Source organism: Heptranchias perlo, chromosome 4, assembly GCF_035084215.1.
Source record: "Heptranchias perlo isolate sHepPer1 chromosome 4, sHepPer1.hap1, whole genome shotgun sequence".
NCBI classification, from domain to species: Eukaryota; Metazoa; Chordata; class Chondrichthyes; order Hexanchiformes; family Hexanchidae; genus Heptranchias; species Heptranchias perlo.
In genome coordinates, this window is record NC_090328.1 from 110,950,710 (window position 1) to 110,964,794 (window position 14,085).

The following is a 14,085-nucleotide window of genomic DNA, read 5'->3' on the forward strand; positions in this document are numbered from 1 at the left end:
GGCTAAAAATTGATAGAGATACTAGAAAGTCTAGCTGTACTTAAAGTAGATAAGCCAGACGGTCCAGATGGGATACATCCTAGATTGCTGAGGGAAGTAAGGGTGGAAATTGCGGAGGTACTGGCCATAATCTTCCAAACATCCATAGATATGGGGGTGGTGCCAGAGGACTAGAGAATTGCAAATGTAACACCCTTGTTCAAAAAAGTGTGTAAGGATAAACCCAGCAACGACAGGCCAGTCAGTTTAACCTCAGTGGTGGGATAACTTTTAGAAACGATAATCCGGGACAGAATTAACAGTCACTTGGACGAGCGTGGATTGATTTGGGAAAGCCAGCACGGATTTGTTAAAGGCAAATCAGGCGCTAAATTGGGCCGTGTAGCGCCCATTGTTTTGACGCTGCACAGCCTCGCCAACATCCTCATGCGCATGCACATTTCCAGCATGACGTGCGTCGGACGCCATCTTGGTATAGGAGTTAGCGCAGGCGCAGATAACGAACGCTGGAATCATGTAAAGTAGGGAGAAAATGGCTTCAACAGTGTACAACACTGAGTTAAAGTGATGGACACCATTTTGGGACTTAATGCTCAACTCAACGCACGATCTTAACCCGAATCATCTGAACGTGTTTTAGGGCGCCTGGAGGACCCCCCACCAGCGCTATTTAAAGGACCATGCAGGATTTACAGGTTAGTGGCTGGATTATTGTTTCTGGCTGCCGAGACATTTGTAACTGTTTTTGGAGGTCTCCTACACTTGAATACTAGGACGCGGGGACATAGCCTAACATTTAGAGCCACGACATGCAGGAGTGAAGTTAGGAAATGCTTCCACACGCAAAGGGTGGGAGACATTTGGAACGCTCTTCTGCAGACGGCAGTTGATGCTAGCTCACTTGTGAATGTTAAATCTGAGACTGATAGATTTCTGTGAACCAAGGGTATTAAGGGACTTGGGGCGAAGACGGGTATATGGAATTAGGTCACAGGCCACTTGCTGATATGCGCCATTTTCTCCTGCAAGAAAGCAGGACCTGTGTCTGAGTGATGTGCCTGTCATTGTTGAATAGCTGCCAGTGTGTGTGGCCTGTGAGTTGTAGGTGAGCGGCTTGAAACAGTGGTAATGTGTCAGGGTGAGAGGAAGCATCTGATTGGAAGAGTTGAGTAGTGATGGAAAGAGTTTATTGGTATGTGGGTGATGGGGAATGTAGTGTGTGGTGCACTCTTGCTGCATGCAGTCCGAGCCCGCATGCAGCAAGATTACGACAACATCCAGGATTGGGCTGATAAGTGGCAAGTAACATTTGCGCCAGACAAGTGCCAGACAATGACCATCTCCAACAAGAGAGAGTCTAACCACCACCCCTTGACATTCAACGGCATTACCATCGCTGAATCCCCCACCATCAACATCCTGGGGGTCACCATTGACCAGAAACTTAATTGGACCAGCTACATAAATACTGTGGCTACAAGAGCAGGTCAGAGGCTGGGTATTCTGCAGCGAGTGACTCACCTCCTGACTCCCCAAAGCCTTTCCACCATCTACAAGGCACAAGTCAGGAGTGTGATAGAATACTCTCCACTTGCCTGGATGAGTGCAGCTCCAACAACACTCAAGAAGCTCAACACCATCCAGGACAAAGCAGCCTACTTGATTAGCATCCCATCCACCACCCTAAACATTCACTCCCTTCACCACCGGCGCACTATTGCTGCAGTGTGTACCATCCACAGGATGCACTGCAGCAACTCGCCAAGGCTTCTTCGACAGCACCTCCCAAACCCGCGACCTCTACTACCTGGAAGGACAAGAGCAGCAGGCACATGGGAACAACACCACCTGCATGTTCTCCTCCAAGTCACACACCATCCTGACTTGGAAATATATCGCCATTCCTTCATCGTTGCTGGGTCAAAATCCTGGAATTCCCTTCCTAACAGCACTGTGGGAGAACCGTCACCACACGGACTGCAGCGGTTCAAGAAGGCGGCTCACCACCACCTTCTCAAGGGCAATTAGGGATGGGCAATAAATGCTGACCTTGCCACCGACACCCACATCCCAAAAAAGTTGATAGGAGACACCACTTTGCAGTTGACCTCACTCACCTTGCCCACTCATGTCAATGCATTGAACTTCTTCCTGTACTGCATCCATGTTCATGATGCTGTGTGCCTGGCATTGACTTCGTCCCTCGCTGCCTCCCACTGCCTTTTGGATATACGTCTGGCGGGCTTCTTGCCCCCCCCACGCTCGCAGATATAGGATGTCCCTCCTTCTGGTCACCTCTTGCACCAAGGTCTGTAGAGCATCAGCAGAAAACCTTGGTGCACGCACTCTCGCAGGCCTGGTACCAACTCAGATCAGCAGATTGGTGAGGTCTGGCGGCAGATTGGAGGATGTGGGATTTATAGTGTGCAACCTTTATTCAATGTTTAAACATGACTCATCAGGAGCAAGCACGAAGGGCTGAATGGCCTACTCCTGTTCCTATGTTCCTAGTGTGTAAACATCTGGATGGGACCTGCATGTGTTTTATGTGTTGGATGTCTGATGTGTGCGATGTCTGATCTCCGTTCAGACTTCGTGCAGGCAGTAGACTGTTACTTTCAGCAAATAACAGGTACCAGCTACCTTTAAGAGATTTCTAAGAAACATCCTCCCTTTAAGAGATTGAGCTTCCCCTGGTGGTGGAAAGTGCGAATTGCATTGATTCCACGTGCAAGGCCTGGGATGGAACACTGATTGCAGGTGAGTCCTCGGGTGGGCCGAAACTTGCGTCCTGCCTGAGCAGGGGTCATTGAGCGCGGGGTAATAGCACATCACGCTACCTACGCCCAAAAACAGCCCCTATCCAATTTATCCCCCATCATGTTTAACTAATCTGATTGAGTTTTTTGATGAGGTAACAGAGAGGGTAGATGAGGACAATACAGTTGATGTAGCGTATATGGACTTTCAGATGGCGTTTGATAAAGTGCCACACGATAGGCTTATCATCAAGATTGCGGCCCATGGAATAAAGGAGGCAGTAGCAACATCGATACAGAATTGGCTAAGTAACAGGAAACAGAGAGTAGTGGTGAACGGTTGTTTTTCAGATTGGAGGGAGGTGCACAGTGGTGTTCCTCAGGGGTCAGTGATGGGACCACTGCTTTTCTTGATATATATTAATGACTTGGACTTGGGTGTACAGGACACAATTTCAAAATTTGCAGATGACACAAAACTTGGAAGGGTAGTAAACATTGAGGAGGATAGTGACAGACTTCAAGAGGACAGGCTGGTGGCATGGGCAGACACGTGGCAGATGAAATTTAACACAGAAAAATGCGAAGTGATACATTTCGGTAGGAAGAACGAGGAGAGGCAATACAAACTAGAGGGCACAATTCTAAAAGGGGTACAGGAACAGAGAGATCTGGAGGGATATGTGCACAAATCATAGAAAATAGGAGCAAGAGTAGGCCATTCGGCCCTTTGGGCCCGCTCCGCCATTCAAAATGATCATGGCTGATCGTCTAACTCAGTACCCTGTTCCCGCTTTTTCCCCATAACCCTAGATCCATTGAGCATTAAGAAATATATCTATCTCCTTCTTGAATATATTTAATGACTTGTTGAAGGTGGCGGGGCAGATTGAGAAAGTGGTTAAAAAAGCATACGGGATCCTGAGCTTTATAAATAGAGGCATCGAGTACAAAAGTATGGAGGTCATGTGGAACCTTTATAAAACACTGGTTCGGCCACAACTGGAGTATTGTGTCCAGTTCTAGGCACCCGCACTTCAGGAAAGATGTGAAGGCCTTAGAGAGGGTAGAGAAGAGATTTACTGGAATGATTCCAGGGATGAGGGACTTTAGTTATGTGGATAGACTGTAGAAGCTGGGGTTGTTCTCCTTGGAACAGAGATGGTTGCGAGGAGATTTGATAGTGGTATTCAAAATCATGAAGGGTCTAGACAGAGTAAATAGAGAGAAACTCTTCCCATTGGTGGAAGAGTCAAGAACCAGAGGACATAGATTTAAGGTGATCGGCAAAAGAACCAAAGGTGAGATGAGGAAAAACTTTTTTTACACAGCGAGTGGTTAGGATCTGGAATGCACTGCCTGAGGGGGTGGTGGAAGCAGATTCAATCATGGCCTTCAAAAGGGAACTGGATAAATACTTGAATGGAAAAAAATTGCAGGGCTGCGGGGATAAGGTGGGGGAGTGGGACTAGCTGGATTGCTCTTGCATAGAGCTGGTGAGGACTCAATGGGCCAAATAGCCTCCTTTAGCGCTGTAACCTTTCTATGATTCTATGATTCTATGTACACACAACTCCAAGTCATCAATATATATCAAAAAAAGCAGTGGTCCTAGTACCAACTCCAGGGAACACCACTGTATACCTTCCTCCAGTCCGATAAACAACCATTCACCACTACTCTCTGTTTCCTGTCACTTAGCCAATTTCATATCCATGCTGACACTGCCCCTTTTATTCCATGGGCTTCAATTTTGCTGACAAGCCTATTATGTGGCACTTTATCAAGTGCCGTTTGAAAGTCCATATACACAACATCAACCGCATTGCCCTCATCGACCCTCTCTGTTTCCTCATCAAAAAACTCAATCAATTTAGTTAAACACGATTTGCCTTTAACAAATCTTTGCTGGCTTTCCTTTATTAATCCACACTTGTCCAAGTGACAATCCGGGTCAAAATGAATAATCATTTCTAAAAGCTTCCTCACCATCGAGGTTAAACTGACTGGCTTATAGCTGCCAGGTCATCCTTACATGCTTTTTTGGACAAGGGTGTAACATTTGCAATTCTCCAGTCCTCTGGCACCACCCCCATATCTAAGAAGGACTGGAAAATTATGGCCAGTACCTCCGCAATTTCCACCCTTACCTCAGCATCCTAGGATGCATCCCATCCAGACCAGGTGACTTATTTACTTTAAGTACAGCCAGCCTTTCTAGCACCTCCTCTTTATCAATTTTTAGCCCATCCAGTATCTCAACTACCTCTTCCCTTACTGTGACTTTGGCAGCATCTTCTTCCTTGGTAAAGACAGATGCAAAGTACTAATTTAATACCTCAGTCATGCCCTCTGCCTCCATGCATAGATCTCCCTCTTGGACTCTAACCAGCCCCACCCCTCCTCTTACTACCCTATTTATTTACTATTTATATGTCTATAGAAGGCTTTTGAATTCCCTTTTATGTTAGCCGCCAATCTATTCTCATACTCTCTCTTTGCCTCTCTTATTTACTTTTTCACTTCTCCTCTGTACTTTCTATATTCTCTCTGGTTCGCACTTGTATTATCAACCTGACATCTGTCATACGGCCCCTTTTTCTGCTTCATCTTACTCTCTATCTCTTTCATCATTCTCAAAGCTCTGGCTTTGGCTGCCCTACCTTTCCCCTCATGGGAATGTGCCTCGACAGTACCCAAAACATCTCCTCTTTAAAGGCCGCCCATTGTTCAATTATAGTTTTGCCTGCCAATCTTTGATTCCAATTTACCCAGGCCAGATCCGTTCTCAACCCACTGAAATTGGCCCTCCTCCAATTAAGTATTTTTATTCCAGATTGCTCCTTGTCCTTTTCCATAACTAATCTAAACCTTATACTATGATCACTGTTCCCTAAATGTTCCCCCACTGACACTTGCTCCACTTGACTCATTTCATTCCACAGAACTAGATCCAGCAATGCCTCCTTCCTCATTGGGCCAGAAACATACTGATCAAGAAAGTTCTCCTGATCACACTTCAGAAATTCCTTCCGCTCTTTGTCCTTTACACTATTACTATCCCAGTCTATATTAGGATAGTTGATCTTTCCTGAACACCTTGTATCCAGGAAATTTATATCCAATCCTGCCCTTTTTTGAGCCAGGTCTCCGTTATTGCCTCTACTTCATATTCTCATGTGACTATTTGCACCTGCAGCTCACCAACCTTATTTACCATGCTTCGGTGTTGATCTGGAAGAAGCTCAGATTTTTCCAGATCTAGATAGCCGATGTGGAGTCAGTTAGCACACCAACAGTCATAGTCAAGGGTGGTTTCATTAATATATATATGAAAATGGATCCCATGCATACAAATAATGTCACTGAGAAGCAGCATATAGATAAGAAATAGGAGGCACCAAGGAAGGAATCTTGAGGGATGGCAGAAGTTACTTTGTGGGAACAGGGAGAGATACCATTTTAGGAGTTGTGCTAATTATGTTGGGACAGGTAGGAATGCAACCATTTAAGGATGATGGGACCAAAGAGGAGATTTCGGGAGGAACTGGAATGACAGAACGGAATGGAGATGCAGTGCTCTTTCCAGTTCAAAGGTCATTTGCATTTCCATTGTGAGAGAAATTGATTTTACAATGAATTTTTGAATGAATAAGCTGCTTTGCCTTCAATACGAATTGCATTACTGTTCCTTATCTCTTCCCCAGGATTTGTCTGTGCTCCTGGACCCTTAATTTTAATAACATCTTTAATAGGTTCATTTGACATATCATTTGCTTGACCTTTTCTACTTGGCATCACTTCCTTCTATTTTTTTCCTTTCAGTTGAATTTGTATTTAAATAAGTATTTGCCATTTTAGGTAGAAGCAGCTTGCCTAGTGATTCATAAATTCACAATAAACTCAATTCCACACCTCCATTCAATCTGTGCTCCATGACAATGGTTTCTAGGAGCCATCTGTTTTATAGATGATATTTATACCATTGAGTTTCCGTATCCAAAACAATTCTTCAAAAATATGTATGATACCTTTAGTAAGTGAACTTCAGTATTGTAATGTTGGAGCATGTAATGTTTATTCTAAGCTTTGTATTGTCTTATGTATCTTTTTAAAGCTTCTATGACTTGTGAAATAATCCAATATTATGAGGTAGATTTACAAATTAGCAGTCTCAGCACAGAGCTTTGTGCAACCGGGTGCATCGTAGGAATTCAGTGGGGAGTCAGCGAACCTGCAGAATTTCCCATCCATTGGTCTCTGCATCTTGCCTGCACCAGGAATACAAATTCATAAAATCTACGCCAATGTTTACTGGACCTAGATTTTCCCAGTAATCACTTCTAAATGATCTCTCAATAAACTTGACATCAATTGCATTAAATTCTAAAGGCCACATGCATGATCCAATGTGAGGGGTCCTTGCCTAATTCTGCTCCCCTGTTCACCCAGCACCCCTGCTCACCCAAACCCCCAGCTTACCTAGAACCTTGACTCACCCAGTACCCTTGTTTACCATATACCCTTGCTCACCTACTACCCCTACTCACCCAGTATTCCTGCTCACCCACTACCCCTAATTACCCAGTACCCCTGCTCACCACCACCACCGCTCACCCACTACCCCTACTCATCCATTACCCCTGCTCGCCCACCACCCCTGCTCGCCCACCACCCCTGCTCGCCCACCACCCCTGCTCGCCCACCACCCCTGCTCGCCCACCACCCCTGCTCGCCCACCACCCCTGCTCGCCCACCACCCCTGCTCGCCCACCACCCCTGCTCGCCCACCACCCCTGCTCACCCACCACCTCTGCTCACCCAGTACCTCTGCTCACCCACCACCCCTGCGCACCCAGTACATCTGCTCACCCAAACCCCCAGCTTACCCAGAACCTCGGCTCACCCAGTACCTTTGTTCACTATATACCGCTGCTCACCCACCACCCCTGCTCACCCACCACCCCTGCTCACCCACCACCCCTGCTCACCCAGTATTCCTGCTCACCCAGTATTCCTGCTCACCCAGTATTCCTGCTCACCCAGTACCCCTGCTCACCCAGTACCCCTGCTCACCCAGTACCACTGCTCAATCAGTACCCCTGCTCAATCAGTACCCCTGCTCACCCATTACCCCTGCTCACCCATTACCCCTGCTCACCCAGTACCCCTGCTCACCCAGTACCACTGCTCAATCAGTACGCCTGCTCACCCATTACCACTGCTCAATCAGTACCCCTGCTCACCCATTACCACTGCTCAATCAGTACCCCTGCTCACCCATTACCACTGCTCAATCAGTACCCCTGCTCACCCAGTACTATTGTTCACCCACCACCACTGCTCATCCAGTACCCCTGCTCACTTAGTACCCCTGCTCACCCAGTACTATTGTTCACCCACTACCACTGCTCATCCAGTACCCCTGCTCACTTAGTACCACTGCTCACCCAGTACCCCTGCTCACCCAGTACCCCTGCTCACCCAGTACCCCTGCTCACCCAGTACCCCTGCTCACCCAGTACCCCTGCTCACCCAGTACCCCTGCTCACCCAGTACCCCTGCTCACCCAGTACCCCTGCTCACCCAGTACCCCTGCTCACCCAGCAATATAGGCAAAGGAGAATCCTGGTTTGTGAGTTTAATGAAGGGGAGGATTTTGAAGTATTACCATAGCAGTGACAGAAGTGAATGGTACAGAGAAGTTTTCAGTCTTAGGCTTTAGGTATAACAGCCATTATCGGGTTAATCAAAGTGGAACAGGAGGAAAATAGGGTGACTACGGAGCACAGAAAGCACAGGAGGTGTAACAACCTGTTTTAAAACAAAAGAGGAAACTAAGGCCCAATTTCTTGGGAAAATACAGGTTTTTACTGCAATGACTGTACTGTCTGAATTCATGGAGTGCATTCATGAACCTGAACATATTCTCCTCACAATGCTATTGCTTCTGAGCTATAAGATCAGATTAACTCATAAACATAAAAGCTATTTAGGATAATCAGGTTTCAGTATCTGCAGATTATATCACGATCTAAAGGAGCCAAGGGAGAAAATATATCATGAAAATATTTTCTCATGACATCAATCCCATTATATAATAGACAATACAATAGGAAGAAATAATCCACCTGTTTCTATGTATTTTTTTCTTATTTTTACATTTATTTTGTACAGCAGATTCAATTTTGTTATCTTAGTAGTCACATTTCCCTAAGGTCCTGCATGTGCCTTTGTTGACTAGACATGAAAGCATCAAAATATGCTTTATTATTATTATTATTAAAAGACCAAAATTCGCAGAACATGACCTAAACATGGTATTATCATTAGAAATCATAAAGGATGTAAATCTATAAGCCAAATTGTTTCAGTTTAGAGCAGCAATTTGATTTACTGTCACTTCAGCCGTATTGGGAAGAATTTACAAGGAGACGGAAAATTGAGAACTACAATTTCAACAGTTTTCCTGCTGTTTTCTGGCAGTCTCTGTGCAGGTGGGAGCTGGAAATACAATAGGAAGCTGCTCCACCAGCTCTCTGGCCTCTTCTACTGCTACCAGGATTTTCCGCTAAAGCGATGGTTGACATTGAATAGCCCGCCCATATTTTGGTGGGAATATTGAAATTATATCTTAATGACAGGAATATGTTATCTAACGTACTTATTGTCATTAACTCCTAAGCAACAATGGGCATTAGGAACATCTCTGCAGAGTGATTGAGCGCAATAGGGAAAGCGGGAGATTTGAAACTAAATTCTTCCTTTCCCTTCAGCCGGTACCACTGATGGACTGTGCCAGGTGCAGCCACCATTTTTCTCCCCCTCACCTGAGGTGGGCAACTGGGTGGCAGCAGAATCATAGAATCATAGAAAGGTTACAGCACAGAAGGAGGCCATTCGGCCCATCGAGTCTGTGCCGGCTCTACGCAAGAGCCTAGAAATACCGTCTTGAGCCCATCAACAGCATACAAATGAGCCTGATCTTGGAAGGTCCGCTGTGATGAGCATACAGAGAGATAGGGTGGACTGTTACCCATTACTGATCCGGTAAGATTTCTGCCAGATTGGAAAATTTAGTCCTAAGAGTAAGTTTTGTTTCTAGATTTTGGAAGTTAGAAACAATTTGCTGTTTTGTCTAAGAAATTGTGTTAAATGTTGCATTTAATTAATTTTTAAATTGCCCTAGTTTTATAAATGACACTATTGTTCCTAAGTCTTGCATGGCTATATTCAGAGCAAATGCAATTGGTCATCTTGTCTAAAGGAACTGCCTCGAGACATGCGGTGCCTTTAACTGAATGCGTTAGTGCCAGCACCATTTGGACACTGTTTCTGGTTCTAGCACCCACATCTGCTTTGTGCTGTTTGGACAGCAGTATATAGTACTACTGCTAGAATATTATTGTTTTTTTGTGTGCAACCCATTTAACTTCCAAATGTGCTTCTGCCATAAATGGCATGAATAAAAACAAATGATGCCAGGTGCTGTTGAGTCTTAGAGCTCCCATGCTCAATATTAAGGACACAGGACAGACACAGTTTTGATTCCAATCTGAGCCACACTTTGCAGGGAGATATTAAATAGAAGCTGCAGTGTCACTCAGCAGAGGGAAGGGAGGGGGAATTTCGGGAGTGAGTCATGTTTCGTGGTTCCTGGTGTTTTTAGTTGAACATGTCTCATGCCAGACAGGTGAAGAAAGAGATAAATTACAGGAAAAAAAAGGGGGAAGCCTCCTCAGAATTCTCCGATAAAAAATAAAAAAGATAAAGAACAAACAATGGTTGAAGTTGGCCTGGAGAAGCTACAGCAGCATGGCCAACTTGGGGTGGTAATTGAGTGGACGGGGCAGGAAATGGGGCAGTGATCCATTATTTTGAATCCTCCCAATTTTTTGCAGCTGCCCCATTTTTCACTGTTATTTTCAGTGGCTGCAGATTTTTGGGTGAGTGGATATAAAGTAGCCAGTAAGGACATCATCATAAGCTCAATTTTCTGTCATTATACCTCATTTACACTCATTTAAATTGAAATTGACATCGTGGGTTGCTAGGCAGTGACCCTAAGGTGAAATAAGTTTAAAGGGACAACATTTTACCTGCACTGATGCTATAAAAACATTATTACTGTGTTATTTCTTTCCCTTTTTTGTTTTCATTGTTGTCACCTACTTTACCATCTGCCTTTGTGGTATTTGCTGAGGGGGATACCAGTTATTCCCCCCCCCCCCCCCAACACTATCATCACCACCTTTCCAGACAGGGCACAATGAGTTTGAGAAGAAGGAATGGAACAACAGAGCACGGCCCAACTGGTCAAACAGCAACAGGCCTATGGCACCCATCCACCAGTACCCCATACCAGAGGATACAAGCAGAGGTATCCAAACCATATTTGACCAAGGTACAGTGCCTGCAGAGACTGTGATTTCCAGAACAAGCTATCACAGAGTTGTGCCACATCCTGCAGGTGGGGCTGCAGCTGATCTCCCCAGTAACAGCTCTGCTTTTGGTGGCTGAGGTCACAACTGTTATTTCAGGCTTCCACTGGGACATCTGCAATAGATGTGCACCAATACATCAAGCAAGTGACAGATGTATTGTTCTCCAGCGTTAGATTCCCCATGGGCAACCACCAGCAACATGACAGGGCGCTTACAGATTCCCCGAAGAGTAAGGAGTCACAGGTTGCACCCAAATGCTCAGATGTACATTAACAGGAAAGGATACTACTCACTCAAATTTCAGCTTGTTTGAAACCAGCAGCATGTATCCACTTATGCAAGTGAATATTTGCTTCCCTGGAACTACTACAATTACCTTTATTTAATGAATTCCACAATGCCAGCACTTTGACACAGAAAGGGTAGATCCTTGGAGGCCAAGGCTATCCTCTACAACCATTACTGACGACACCTGTGCACTTTCCCAAGACCCATGTTGAAGTGCAACTCAGTCACAAAAACAAACAATTTCAAAATATGCAGACAAAAGTTGTGTAGATTGCAGGCACTTTTAAATGGATAACTTCTGCTGGATAGATTTGCTCATGACGAGACTATGCTTCTTTTATCTGCTTGGAAGTTACATTGAATGCAATAGGGCAGAAATGATGGGAATTCCAATGCCTTATGGCATCCATCACATTTGTATGTGTGTGCTGGTGAAGGGGCAGTCTAGAGGAAATTGCTCCTCCCACATGGACCAGAAATTCGAGCAGAATCAAAACAGGAAGTAAACCTGACGAAATGGAACCTGGCCAAAAGTTTTGCTGTTCCCACATTTATATCACCAGAAGTAATACATGTTTTTGGGTCCCTCATCTTTGAAGTTTAAAATATGAATCAAATTCTTTACGCACATGATGAACAAGCAAATAATCTAACAGTAATGTAATACAATTGCATATTTACCTTTGATGTAACTCCTTGAATAGACAAAATAATAAAAGAATTGTAAATCAAAAATGTAATCTCTTGTAAATGACTTTTAAATGGACACAATGGGGGGAAATTTAACCCCCAAGAATGGGTGAGATGGGGGTGGGTAGGAAGTTAAAATAATAGAAATTTGCAGCACGACCGCAACCCGTCTCCAACGCGCCCACTTCCAGATTTAACGGAGGCGGATCAAAGTGCGGGTCAGGGGAGCGGGCGACCAACCCACTCTCAGGAGGCGGGTCATTCAGTAAAATCTTTTAAGGGGGCTGCATGCCTCCATTTTACCGAATTTTTTATTTTTAACCCATAGAGGCCAGGTTTCCTGGGCCCTGGATTCCCAGCAGGTAAAAGGAGGCGAAAAGGGCCGGATCCATGAGGTAAATGCATTTAAATCACTGCTTATGGGCCAGGAGGAGCAGGAGTGCTTCTCCAGCACCCCCCACCCCCACACCCCGCCTTGGTAGTTTAGAAGAATGAGAGGTGTTCTCATTGAAACATATAAGATTTTGAGGGGGCTTGACAGGGTAGATGCAGAGAGAGTCTAGAACTAGGGGGCATAGTCACAGGATAAGGGGTCGGCCATTCAAGACTGAGATGAGGAGAAATTTCTTCACGCAGAGGGTTGTGAATCTTTGGAATTCTCCACCCCAGAGGGCTGTGGATGCTGACTCACTGAATATATTCGAGGCTGAGATGGATAAATTTATGGACCTACGTATGGCCTACTCCTGCTCCTATTTTTTATGTTCTTATGTTCTTAAGCTAGCCTCTTTACAGACCTCGTGATCGGACTCCCTCCACCCCCTCGTGATCTCCGACTTCTCAATCCCCCCATGATGTCCAACTTCCCACATCTCCCGCGATCTCCAACTTCCCCCATCCCCCCGTGATCTCCAACTTTCCTAACCCACCCTGCAATCTCCAACTGTCCCCATAACCCCATGATTTCCGACTTCCCCTACCCCCCCACGATCTCCAACTGTCCCCATAACCCCATGATCTCCGACTTCCCCTACCCCCCACGATCTCCAACTGTCCCCATAACCCCATGATCTCCGACTTCCCCTACCCGCCCCCCCCCCACGATCTCCAACTTCCCTCACCCACCCCAGATCTCTGATTTCTCACCTCCCCCCCCCCCCCCCCACCCCCAACTCCGACTTGCCTTCCATCCACTCCCCAGATCCCTTCCTGCCCGACAGGCAGTCAGTCTGTCAATCAAGCTGGCTATTGGGCGGGAAACCTTTTGAAACATTTTAAAGCATGTCCTATTGTTAACTTTGGTAAGACCTGCGGGAAACCCTTACTTCCAGATTTCCCGTCTGCAAAACTCCCCCCCCACCCCCCCCCCACAACGCCCCCACCCCCCCGGCTCTCTTCCCACCTCCAAGTTAATATCAGGGCCAATGTTCTTTCTTATTTTTAGTAATATAAATCTGTCTAAGATTCCCAGAAAAGTTCTAGGCAACTCGGATAACTGCAATTCTCATAAACTGCAACTCTAAATGGCCTTTATTTGAACAAAATTATCTTTTTCACATCCCCAGAAAGGATTACTTGGGATATACTAGCTTTTGAATATCCTGCCACTCACACTTAAAAAGGAGCAGTCAGTCAAATAAAAACTGAACCAATCACAAAGCTTGTATATATTTGAAAACAGTGTGTCAGACTCCTTCAAACCTCACTACAATGTATTGGAATAGGCCAGGTGCATGACTTTGGCTCTAGACCACTGTTAAACTCTCTGTGAAATAGTTGTTTGCAATCCAGCCCCAATCTATTGGGGCCAATGTAGGAAAAATAACATGGAAAGCCTGTTACTATAATAAGAATTACTGTGTTGTTAAAATAATAAAGATGTACACGATCTCTCTGTTAAAGGG